Genomic DNA, 12,144 nt, shown 5'->3' on the forward strand with positions numbered 1-12,144 from the left:
TCAATAAAGAGTTTAGTTTTTGTTTGATAATGTTTGTTTTTGTTGAATTTTTGTGTAATGTAGGGGTAAAACACGGAAGTACAACAAAGCGACGCACCAGCTGAAAGGGCGGCGAGACTCTGCAATCACGTTATCTACTAGACCGCTCGACTTTGACCTCTGTCTGAGGATGGGGAGGGGTTTGTGATAAGACAATTCCTGTTTTATATTGACGAAATATTGTTCTACGCTATTCTAGTAATCAGTAGAAAGCAAAATGTCAAATAACGATTTATGTCTGGGTGTGGTCGGTATAATCCCAAAGTACCAATTATTTTGTTACATTACGGTAATTTAATTTAGTAGAATATAGTTTGTAAAGCATTATACATCTTCAATACCATGCATTTAACATACATCTTATAACTATATTGCTAAATTAATTTAGTTGTTGTTAAATACCTTTGTCCTAATACATTATCACTAAAGAATTCTGTTATATTATACACCTAAACATAACTAACCGACCATAAATGATACACAACAATAAAATACGTATTAAAAACTTATTTCACAATACCTGGAAATGCTTGTAAGTTTGTAGGATGGATACAAAAAGTATAATCTCAGTATAAGGTTGAGGTGACCATAAACAATTGACAAGATTCTGTATTTCCATCATGTATTATACAATGCAATTGAACACGTCAAAACTAAGAATAATTACGTTAACGTTGTTAACGGAACAAAATAATTTGCATGCGACTTTATTACTATATTATAGATCAGATGTATAAAATTAAATGCCAAATTATGAAAGTTTGTAGGTTAAGTACCCTACTACAGTATAAAAAGCTTGATTTTTAATCCGCTCTGTTATAAAAGATTTATAAATTTTAAGTTGTAAATGTCTGATAGCTAGAGGTAGTTTATTATATATACTCTAAGCTGCTGATCAAAATGGTTATTTAGAGTTTTGGAAAGTCTTGTATATGGAATGGCTAAGTTATTCCTATATCTAGTTTAATGATCATTACATATAATCATTACTTATAATCAATGATCATTACATATTAATTGGCAACCAAATAATCTATATTCTGTATACGTAAAGTTAACAAGTTAAGTTATATAAAGACCATAGCCTTAGAAGATAATCCATAACTTTCAATTAACTTGTTTTACACGGTTTTTTTTAAACTAAGCTGTCCAGGACTCTCATGGCCTTTTATTACCAGACAAAAACTTACCTTTTTTACCGGAAAAAAAACTAATGTAGGTATGGCAAGAATTACCCCAAAGACGTAATTTATAGCTTAATTAGTAAATATTTCATAATACCAATTATCAGAGTTTGTTTAATCATCGGTAACGCTTCCTAAATAGTACTACAATGGGGTAGAGTTTCTTACACAAATTTAAGGCTTTGTGTTCAGCGCTGAATAGGTTGTCTAACGTAAAACCTAACACCTTTACTTCACTCCTCTCATTACAGGTAATAGGAATTGCCATATTTAAATTAAGTAAATAATGTTTTCGTAATTTTATTTAAATATAAATTTACATAGTGTATTTCCTATTTATAATATATATATATATATATATATATATATATATATATATAATACATTATATTATGAATATTTTCAACAGTTTAAATACATATAATATACAGTATTTAAAAAAAATAGTGTTATATTATATTACAGCAGCTTAGTGTTACGACACTCTCAGCGACAGCAGCTGTACCGGTTGTAGTTAAAGAAAGAAATAAGAAATTAAGAACTATATTTCTCGTAATATTATTATTAATACATTGTCAAATAAATACTGGGTGCATATTATAACGACTTAAGCATTATTTTTACACCCACACACAATACTTAGACTTTTTATAAAACAGATAAAAAGAGAAATAAAAATTTAACTTCCCAGGCTTAGCCTGTTTGGAGGAATATTATATTCATATATATGCTTTCCAGTATCACAGCTACTACAACGAAAATATTGTGTTGATAAATATAACACAACTTAACAAGTTAACCCCAAATGAAATAATGCATCCTAATATTTATTCTAAAACTCGCCCATATTCCAAGTGATATTGTATTGGCACAGTATAGGTTCAACGTGTTCTAATTCAAAAAGCCATTGTTTAAGGTCTTTCAAAATAGTTTTATTGAACGTTGATTTATTATGTCATTTTAGGTTCCAGATGAAAAAGGTTGCTTTAAAGAATACGTTTAAATGCATCGGCACAAGCAAAATCTTACGAATTACATAATCTCGGATTATATTAATTTAAGACATATAATTCTTACTTCTCATAAAGAAAATGTTTAGTGCTTCATATACAAACATATACCTAAGAGGTAGAACTTTAAAACGCAAAAATAATGGAAACGATGGTTCGTTCTTCCTTTTTCTCATAATAATTCCTACAAAATGTGTCTGAGTAATCAATGTATTAATAATGTATAACTATATCTTGAGTAATGTAAGCAAATTTATTATATTTGTCCCTTCCCCTCCACATACTATTGAATATTCTAATTGTCTTTTAACTAAAGAAAAAAATAGCATTCTTGAGATTTCCTTATCACGCATATCTCTCAAAAGATAAAAGACTCTTAATACATTATTCAATTTAGTTATTAATTCTGATAACATGTACTTACCAAATTAAAATCCTTTTCCAACCAAAGCCCCAAGTATTTTAGTGATTCCACCCCTTCTACCAACCCGCAATTCTCATTAAATTCTCTATTAGTACTTATGACGTCCAAGCATAATTATATTTTTGTGATCCATGTTTCCTCTCAAGGAAAAAGTATTATATTTAGTCTTGTCAGAACGTATACCATGATATTTTCTATAAACCGCCGCCTTAAAACCAAGTTAAAATGTATTTTAGCTTCATTTTCTTCTCCTGTATTATCGACATAACCTTAAGAAGTATTATCAGCAAAAGCTGTTACTCTACCATAAACTCTCCTGTTACAAATAATATATATATATATATATATATATATATATATATATATAAAATAAAAATAAAATTACACCCAATACAACATAGACCCCAATCTCAAAGTACTAGTTCTATATTATATAGTATGATACGAATAAAATGAGCCTATGGAGTAAATTTTACATAAACAGTTTACTGGATAACTTTATACAAAAAAACTTTATTTGTTTATATTGAATACATATTTGCAAATGGAAACAAAAGAATAGGCCTACTACTAATTACGAAGATGAATATTGAATAGTTGCGGTGAATAGTTCAAGGATTGCGCTGTTTACCAGTCTAAGATGTTGATTTCAAGGCATGTATAGCAGTTAATATATGTTAATATCATGGTGAAGTGGTCTTGCTTTTGTAATAATGATTGACATTTTCACGAAATTATCAGTATTCGGCATTTAGAAAGAAAGTGATATGGATGGAATAATAATAATAATAATAATAATACTGCTATGTTCTGTCCTCTATACTGGGTTTCATCTGCTTGCACATCTTATAAATAAAAATGAATCGTTAAATGTGTTGGTAAGCGCTAATCTCAAGAACGGACTGGACCAGTTACGGTTAATTCTTTTTGTAATAATGTCCATTGAAATCGAGGAAGGTTTTTAATGAAGCAAAAAATATAAGGAAAAGTTACCTGGAATATTTTTAAATTTCAGAAAAAATGTTTTTTTATTACGTTTCATAATCCAAATAATCGGCGCACTAAAACAGCTGTTCACACCTTCAGTTTATGTCGACAAATTGGCTGAAAACTATGTATACATTTAAATTTGATCAAATATTACCGTCAACTCAGTGCTTATTCATTAGCGTAATGCAGATCCCCCACCACGTAAATAAAAAGTTAATATCTAACATTTTACTCAGATCGTTGTTACTGATGAATTTAAATCATCTAATGCATTTATATATAAATATTTATTTAAACACTGTTATATAAATCACCTTAATGAAACAAAGTTTGGAAATGTTTTCACAGACGTTACTTTAAACTGAGTGGGTTCCTTGACATTGTGTGATATGGCATTTTAACAATGGCTTATGGCAAAAACAGAGAAATAATATAACATGCTTAAAGTAACAAAAAACTTTTATTTAGGAATGTTCGTAACCTCAATAAGGTATTTCTCCCTTATACGAAAGTTATAGGAAATGGGTAGGACTTCTTCCTTAGGCCGTAAATCGGTTCTCTGTCCTTATATGTGTATATTTTCTTTCAGGACCAAAAAGGCAAATCTAACTATGTCTCTGTGAAATTATTTGAGACGGGAAAAGTATATTACAGAAAGCTCTATCGTAGATGATTTTGACCAAAGTAGGTTTCCAAGTACTGTTTAATCGAACTATATAGCATTTTGATCAGAGGCAATACGGCAAGCTAAATTGTGACTTAGTAAGTGATTTTTTAAAACAATATCGATTCATTCTTTTCCGACTACAGTTCCATAAGACAAGATCTGTATGTCATCACACTGGCTCATCAAATAGTTTTTAATAATCATGTCTACAGTGCTTCCATCAAACCCAATTGATTTGTGGATCAAGTACAAAGATTATATTGTGTGATGAGTTTTTGTATAAGATACGGAATAGAATAGAAAAATCCAAATATACCAAATCCAGTGAAGGAAAGTTACAACGAAGCATTGATTTCAATTGAGGACATCGTTGATTGATGTATGTCAAACAAACTATTATTCAATTAGGCCTGGCCGCGCCCATCGTACCAGTGCATGATGCTTTTAACCAAGGAGTTGCCAAAACCTTAACACTGTATCGATCTCAACATCTTTGAGAGAATTAATTCAATCAAAACCTTCCACTGTTGAAATTAACAAACAGAAGTATGTATTTGATGCTCTTTTGAAAGTAACAAAATGATGAAACTGGAGGGATTTACTTTCTTAGATGCACATTGGTGGTACAGGAAATACAGTTTTTGGATTTAATTAATATTAGCAAAAATTCGCTCACAAAATACAATTGCACTTGTAAACTCGCTTCGTCGGGATCGCTAGCAACTTTGGCTTGAAGGTGGTCGAATTCAGCACATTTTCCATTTACACTACAAATTTCATTATAATATGCAAAGCAATGAAATCCATCCTGCTAACATTTCGAAGTACTCTGCAATGGCAAAGGTTGTGCTTAGCAATGTAAATTGTTTGTTTGGGTTGAAGGCACGACTGGCACATATATACGATCTTTGGTGGCTGTTTTTAGACAGAACTTTTAAAAGATCTACGGTGCATCAGTAACCTCAGATTTTGGTGGTGCTATGATTGTATTAGCAGAAGTTTTTCGTCAAACCATTGCCAGTGATTCACAGTCGAAATCAACGCCAGTGATGAGACGCTTGCGCATGGCAGTATTTGGTGTTTATTGTTGGGCGGGGGACAGGGGCGACCGTTTGGGTGCAGGATGGGGGGACAGGTGAAGCAGAGATGGGATGTCTGGAAGGCGCGGGACGGTGGCGGGGGGAGGATGACGTTTGGAATGATAGAAGGTCAGAGGCTGGGAGTCTGGCGGAGTCTAACGCATCGAGTGGTCGCAGAGTTGCAGAGGGCAGCGGGAAGAGATCCCGATAGTTGGGCATGGGGGGCCGAGATACCCGCGGGAGGTGTGCAAGGTGAGAGGTGCGATGATGCGCCGAGGCTCAACGGCTTGCCCTCGCCAAACGCACATGGGCGTTAGGGTGAGTTGTGAAGGACAGACGGGCCGCCGGACGTGGGGACAGAGCATCGGTGGGGGAGGGGGCGAGGGGGTTGGACGGGTTCGGAGCAGGCTGGCGAGGAAAGGAGGGTAGGGGTCGGTAGGGCACATTCGGGACAGGCTAGTTTTGTTGCAGCACACTAGGTGGGGGGAGCGAAAGATGCGCTTGCGGGGGCGGGGGGGGGAGGGCCGGCGTTTAGCCATCGTGTGGCGCCTGTGTTGTAGACTTTTTTGCCCTATTTTCCGATTTTTTGTTTTGAATTCTTGTTCCTCCTTTCGTTTCCTTATCGTCCTCATACGTGGTCCTTCTTCCTTTTCCTCCTCCTCCAACTTGATAACATGTCAAAGGTACTTCATTTAAGCACGACATCATGCGTGTCGAGTTCCAAAATGACCAATCTGGAAAAACATAATTTCTCTAAACAACTCATTGACATTGGAAATAGAAAATAACTTGTTCTTTTTCAGAGTACATTGGAAATGGGCCAAAATTTTTTTTTTTTTTTCCTTATAGACATGTTGATGGCTGCATTAACTTTCCTCAATAGTTCTACTCAGTTAACTTCGATCAAACGATGAACTTATTCAGAAGGTGTTTTCCAGTTGTTTTTTCAAAATTTACCGAAGAAACCATGATTAGTTGAGGCGAACGAAGCTATATTGGCTGAAAATAAAAAACAGAGATGTAAATGAATTAATATTTCAATATTCAGAACAAATTTCACAGGGCGAATGAGGGTATTATTAAATAAGTTGATTCGGATACTAACCAAAGTTTGATGTAGTCACTATCCACCGGAATTTTTGAATTCACTGGAGTTGCCAGGATTGCAACCTCCAATTTTCATTAAAGGTTGGATCGGTAGTTATAATGTTGCGAAATATCAACTCAACTCCGTGTCTTTGCAACGGCACACGGTTTAGCGATTAAAAAATTACTAAAAACCGTGATAGTTAGCAACTATACTGACAGGAAAGTATAAAGGAGAATATGGTTCTCATACCCCATACTGCCCTCCCCCTCCCCCGCTGCGATCCATGATTCGGCTGTATGTGCCATTTGAGTTTAACGACTACAGTTTGCAGCGCGGCGTCCTTTTACTATGACCATAAACAAGCTACCAGGGGCATCCTTTAATTATTTTGTTAGTATTAATCTAGAAAACCATGTTTCTCAACTTGGTCAATTTGTACGTTGCCTGTTCCGTGGTGTTGGAAAACCATCTGATTTGTTTGTCTATGGCAGGTTAATCAAACATAAAACATCGTTATAAACACACAGACACTACAAAGAAATAAAACTGAATTTTGTTAATATATGATGATTTCATTGGATTAACAATAAAGGATAACTTACTTTTTAATGCTTAGGGGCATGTTTTATTTAAATATTTTTTATGCACAATGACTCTATCATCCAGGGTGACGGTTCTGTTCAGGAGAATTTTTTGCCCCGACTATTAAACATAGTTTAAGAACAAAAAACTGCCACATTACAAATTCTTTTTGACCAGGACGAAGTCTGTCGGGTCCGCTTGTTATTTTATAAATACCATTATTTTAATTTTCTACCAAATAAGTATTGTACATAAGCTTACTAACATGCTTTGTGTTAATGTTATTTTAATAATTATTTTTATTTTGTTCTAGGTGAGTCAAAATATTGAAGTCACTATGTAAGTAGATCTGAGCAGTAAAAAAAAACTTTTTATCTACTAATCTGTTGGGTATGGGCCAAAGTAATATACCTAATGTTTCCCAACTATTTGGATTCAGAGTTAATAAAGTTAGAAAACAAATACGTTTCTTTGGATGGGACATAATGATGGAGAGTGCAAGTAACGAGTATCCCTCTACAGCACAAATATAAGTACATTCAGTTTGGCATTTAAAGAGTGATATTTAGCACTATAGCCGATATATACTCGTATATGTAAAATATTTACATTCGCATGAGCAATCGTTTAGAGTTCGCTAAAGATAATTGTACTTTAAAAAGCACTTTTACACTTATATATTTTTGTTTGAAAATATTAAAAAATGTATCTAAAAAATACGTTTTTGAGCGTTTACGATACGTTTTACGAAATATTTAAATTATTTTTAAACATAACAGGTTTGGAAGGAAAATGTTAAATTTAGCGCAGGTCTTATTTATTGTTTATCATTTTAAAACTTAATTTATCTAACATGCATACTTTCCAGAAGGAAATAAATAATAATCGGATTTCTCTTGTTCCAACCGTCGCAGCATCACCGCATTCTCTAGCATTTTATTTCTCCTCATCCTCTCATCTACCACGACCCTTTTCTTAATGTTCACCCTCACAACCAAGCAGCCTAGATGTTGCTCCGTTTCATACCACCGCATCCCACGGTTTCGTTGTTGCTCCATGCCACACGCCATATCCCACCGTCTTTTTGGTGTATGTTTGTTCACCCTCACATCGGCACGAGTGCCCTGACCTACGGAGCGGAGGTCAGGGCTTGAGTCTGTGAGCTTTGAGGGTAGCTATGATAGAATGCAAGTTAAATAAAGGAGAGTATGATTGGTAAGAGAATAAAAAATATGTACTTTAATGTTAAGATTTAAAGTGAATTTTGAGTTCCATTTCAACTTCCCGCTAAGTGCGACGTATGAAATTTGTCACTGTCACAAACTTGTCTGCTGGAATCTGGAGTCTACATCCGTCCTCAGGGATCCAGCCAGACTGAAGCAGTAGAGTACTTTGTCAATAATACTTACCATTGGCTATTCTTTCAGCATTTAACACATAGCCTCAGCATTTTTAAATCATGCACTTAGGCTGCAAAAGAGACTTCGGCCAATGTAACCAACTGTCTCATTAGGTGTACAGTCCAGCATAAATTCAATGTAACCAACTGTCCCATTAAGTGTACAATCCACCATAAACCCAATTTAACCACCTGTATCATTAGGTGTACAATTGAGTGCCTCTGAGGTCTGACACTTGTCACAGAATTCACTAATGTTAACCTCAAAAACATAACTAATACTACTACTAATTATACTACTCACACTAATTAACTATATTCTAATAGATATCATATTATCATCTTATAAGTCTTGTGACAGTGTCAGATCTTAGGCTCTAAAGATGAAATGGACCTAACATTCGTAGTGTTTAGCTCCATAAACACATATTGTAAGAACCCTTCTTACAATAAACTGATTTGTGAAATTAAGATTTGTTTGATTTTATAGAAAGTGAACTAATTTTAGAATGTATGTAAGTTTAGTTATTTAATGTTAATATTTTGAACTTCAGTTTTTTAACTTTTTTATAGTCCTTACTTTTAATTTTACTCATATCAATGTCATACGCATATACCGCGGCCTGTTTTGCTCTGTGCCTTACTGTGGTATCGAACTAATGTCTTTACGCTGTAACATTCCTCATAATCTTACTGCCTTGTTGTTGTCCCACCGAATCCCACGGCTTTGTGTTTGCTTTACTAAATTACATTTTTGTTGTACTGTGTCGTCCCTTCGCATTTCACAGATGATCCCTTGCTCTTACCTCATGCTACACCACCGGAATCCTCGGCTTTTTAATTACCTCCTGTTATTCCTCTACTTTTTTTACTAGAGCTCCATAACATACCACCACTTCCCACGTTTATTGCCGCATCTGGCGGCTTAATGGCTATCTCCCGATACCATTCGATTATTTTCACCTCTTGTGTTACCACCCATCTTCACCTCAGCTATGTTGAAGATCTTCATTCAGTCACTTCAGTAATGCTCTCTATCACTCCCTGTTTGACCATGCTATTCAATATAACTTTCAGCTTGTTCCTAAATTGCATGATGACTCGTTATTGACTATTGACCGTAAACGGCTTAGTATTTGGCTTCGGTCTAATGAGGCATGACTGTAAAACTACCTGTTACTTTTTGTAATACAGTTTTAGGTATTTCACTTTTTATCTGTAACTTACTTTAACTCGAAATCAGTATTATTAATAACGAAACGCGTAAATTTGTTCCAAGCTCGGTTTGTTTTGTTTGGTTAATATCACCGAATCGCTACTTTTTTCTTCGTACTTAATATTTATTTTGGATTAATAAAACTACTAAGACCCTCAATTGCTTTGAAACACACGTAGTTCTCCCCCGCATCATCCTTGTCATCACTCTCACTGGCCAGGTGATGTAAAATGTGTAAATTCACAACATATGTAAATTTTAGGTTTCTCCTTCTGCTTAGTTAAACATCTCTATACTCATTATACGAAGAACGATGTTTTTGCGCAGCTTCCAATAAATATTAAATATCTCTCCATATAATACAACAAATAACAAAATATAGACTCTAAATACAAAGTAATATACAATAGACAACAACAAAGTAAAGATTGAAAACAAAAATAAGAAGCCAACACATAATGGACAGATTAATAATTAGAAATATGAATGAATAAGGTAGGTATAATACACCATGTGTCGTATAACAGGCTTCGCTGCGGTTTGCGTGAAAATTTGAAATGTATAGCTCACTCCATTATCGAGATGTTCTGTGGACTGCTAGACGGACAGACATAAAATAAATTGACGTTCAGCCAACTTCCACAGTTGGACATGCACCAGCATAGAACTCATTCTTGTCTATGTAGAAATGAAGTTTCATGCAAAATTTAAAGCCTGTGGATTATAAGTCTTTCTCGATATATCTTGTCACATTATACATTCTCGGTTTTTTTTTTAATTAAGTTTGGTTTCATCGCAATTTTGAAATAATAAAAGGTCCTGTGAGATAAAGAGGGTACTACAAAACACGGAGTACTACTGAACCCAAAACTTGTCACCGAAGGTACATTAACTTCCCCACTTTAAAGCATTATTTTTTATCATTTTATGAATTTACTAAGCTTGTTTACAAATTTATTTATTCTGCAAATTATAAATGGGCAGAATAAATAAATTTTGGTAACCATAAATTATTTAATATTCAATAATATTTGTATAATAATTTAAGAAATAATAAAATTGGGTAAAATAAATTATGGGTAACCAGTTATTTAACCGTTATCGCTGCTATTGCTGGTTACCCATAAATGACGACGGAAATTATTTTATCATACGTGTATTATGAATACTTTAAATCATCGTCAGTGTGATTGCAAAGAAAAATTTGTGCAAGCTCCTTTACCTTTTCTGGCAAGCAAAAGAGAAGAAATTATGCCTATACTCAATATGATAGGTTCCTATGACATAGGCTCTGCCTAATTCCAAGGTTGGACATGCACCAAGATGGTAGAAATTAAGTTTCACGCAAAATATTAAATGTCTAAGAACTTTTTGCCTTGCAGAGTACAGGTACCCTTTAGAGTAATTCTCCTCCACGAGGATAATCCAGTCTAATAAAATAACAGTTTCAATATGGTGGCCGCTTATAGTTGTTTTATCATATTTAATACATAATTTAATAATTAATTTAATTAATTAATTTAGTAAACAAGAATTAAAACTGTAAACTTTACATAATTTGAAATGACGTTTCTCCTTGCAAATGTATCGACATTCTAAGGTTTGCGGGTGACTAAAGTCCTGACAGAGAATTGTTATAACTCAGTTATAACATAACACATATTTTAAACATATCAGAGGAAACTGAAATATTTTAAAATACGTAATCCCTCATAGAGCGTTATGTTGGCGGCCTTTTATTTTTAAATACTATAATATAGCCTACCAAGATCAAATACGATTGAATATAACCAGTGCCATAATATTTAGCTGATTCCGACCAAACTTGCTCTGATAGTAAATTAAATTGTATTAAATTATGTCATGAACAATTTTGTAAATCGTATCTATTCAATAACATTTCAACATGATGTCTCTTTACATTATTATGGAAGTTATATTTTCAGTTATTTCACAATATGGACTATTCAGTGAAAGTGTCTAAAATTGTGGGCTTTCACAGTCACAAAACATTTTTATATTAATTACGTTATATTTGTATGTTTTTTCTAGATCGAAATAAAAGTATTTATCAATTATACGTTTCAAAACTGTACTTATATTATTTTGTAATGCGTGGGGCTTTTAATTTTGTTTTAAATATCGTGATAGTAATTTAAGAGTTTTCCTAGCATCAACTTTATACAATCAATGTAACTTTAAAAAATATTTATCTTCAATTATATAAGTAAGATGACATGAAAACCACAAGTGATTTGCCTTTCTCCCTTCCAAATGTGCTAGATGGAATATTTTTATTTGTTGAAAGATCGCTTTGCACGTAACATAATGCTTTATCAATAAAAATACCTTACTAATTACTGCACTGTGTTTGTCTCACTAATTGTGTTTATCTCACACTAGGTACAATTATTGTACTCAATTTCTAAAACTGCATTATTGTTTCTCAATGAGACTATAAATT

The 12,144-nt window shown here is 33.5% G+C and overlaps 1 protein-coding gene across 4 annotated transcripts in view; it reads left to right on the forward strand.

Moving 5' to 3' along the window:
- The window catches only part of LOC124360581, a 497,152-nt gene that overhangs the window by 244,489 nt on the left and 240,519 nt on the right, over window positions 1–12,144 (forward strand). The window lies entirely within an intron of this gene.

The sequence above is a fragment of the Homalodisca vitripennis genome, chromosome 4, assembly GCF_021130785.1.
Source record: "Homalodisca vitripennis isolate AUS2020 chromosome 4, UT_GWSS_2.1, whole genome shotgun sequence".
NCBI classification, from domain to species: domain Eukaryota; kingdom Metazoa; phylum Arthropoda; class Insecta; order Hemiptera; family Cicadellidae; genus Homalodisca; species Homalodisca vitripennis.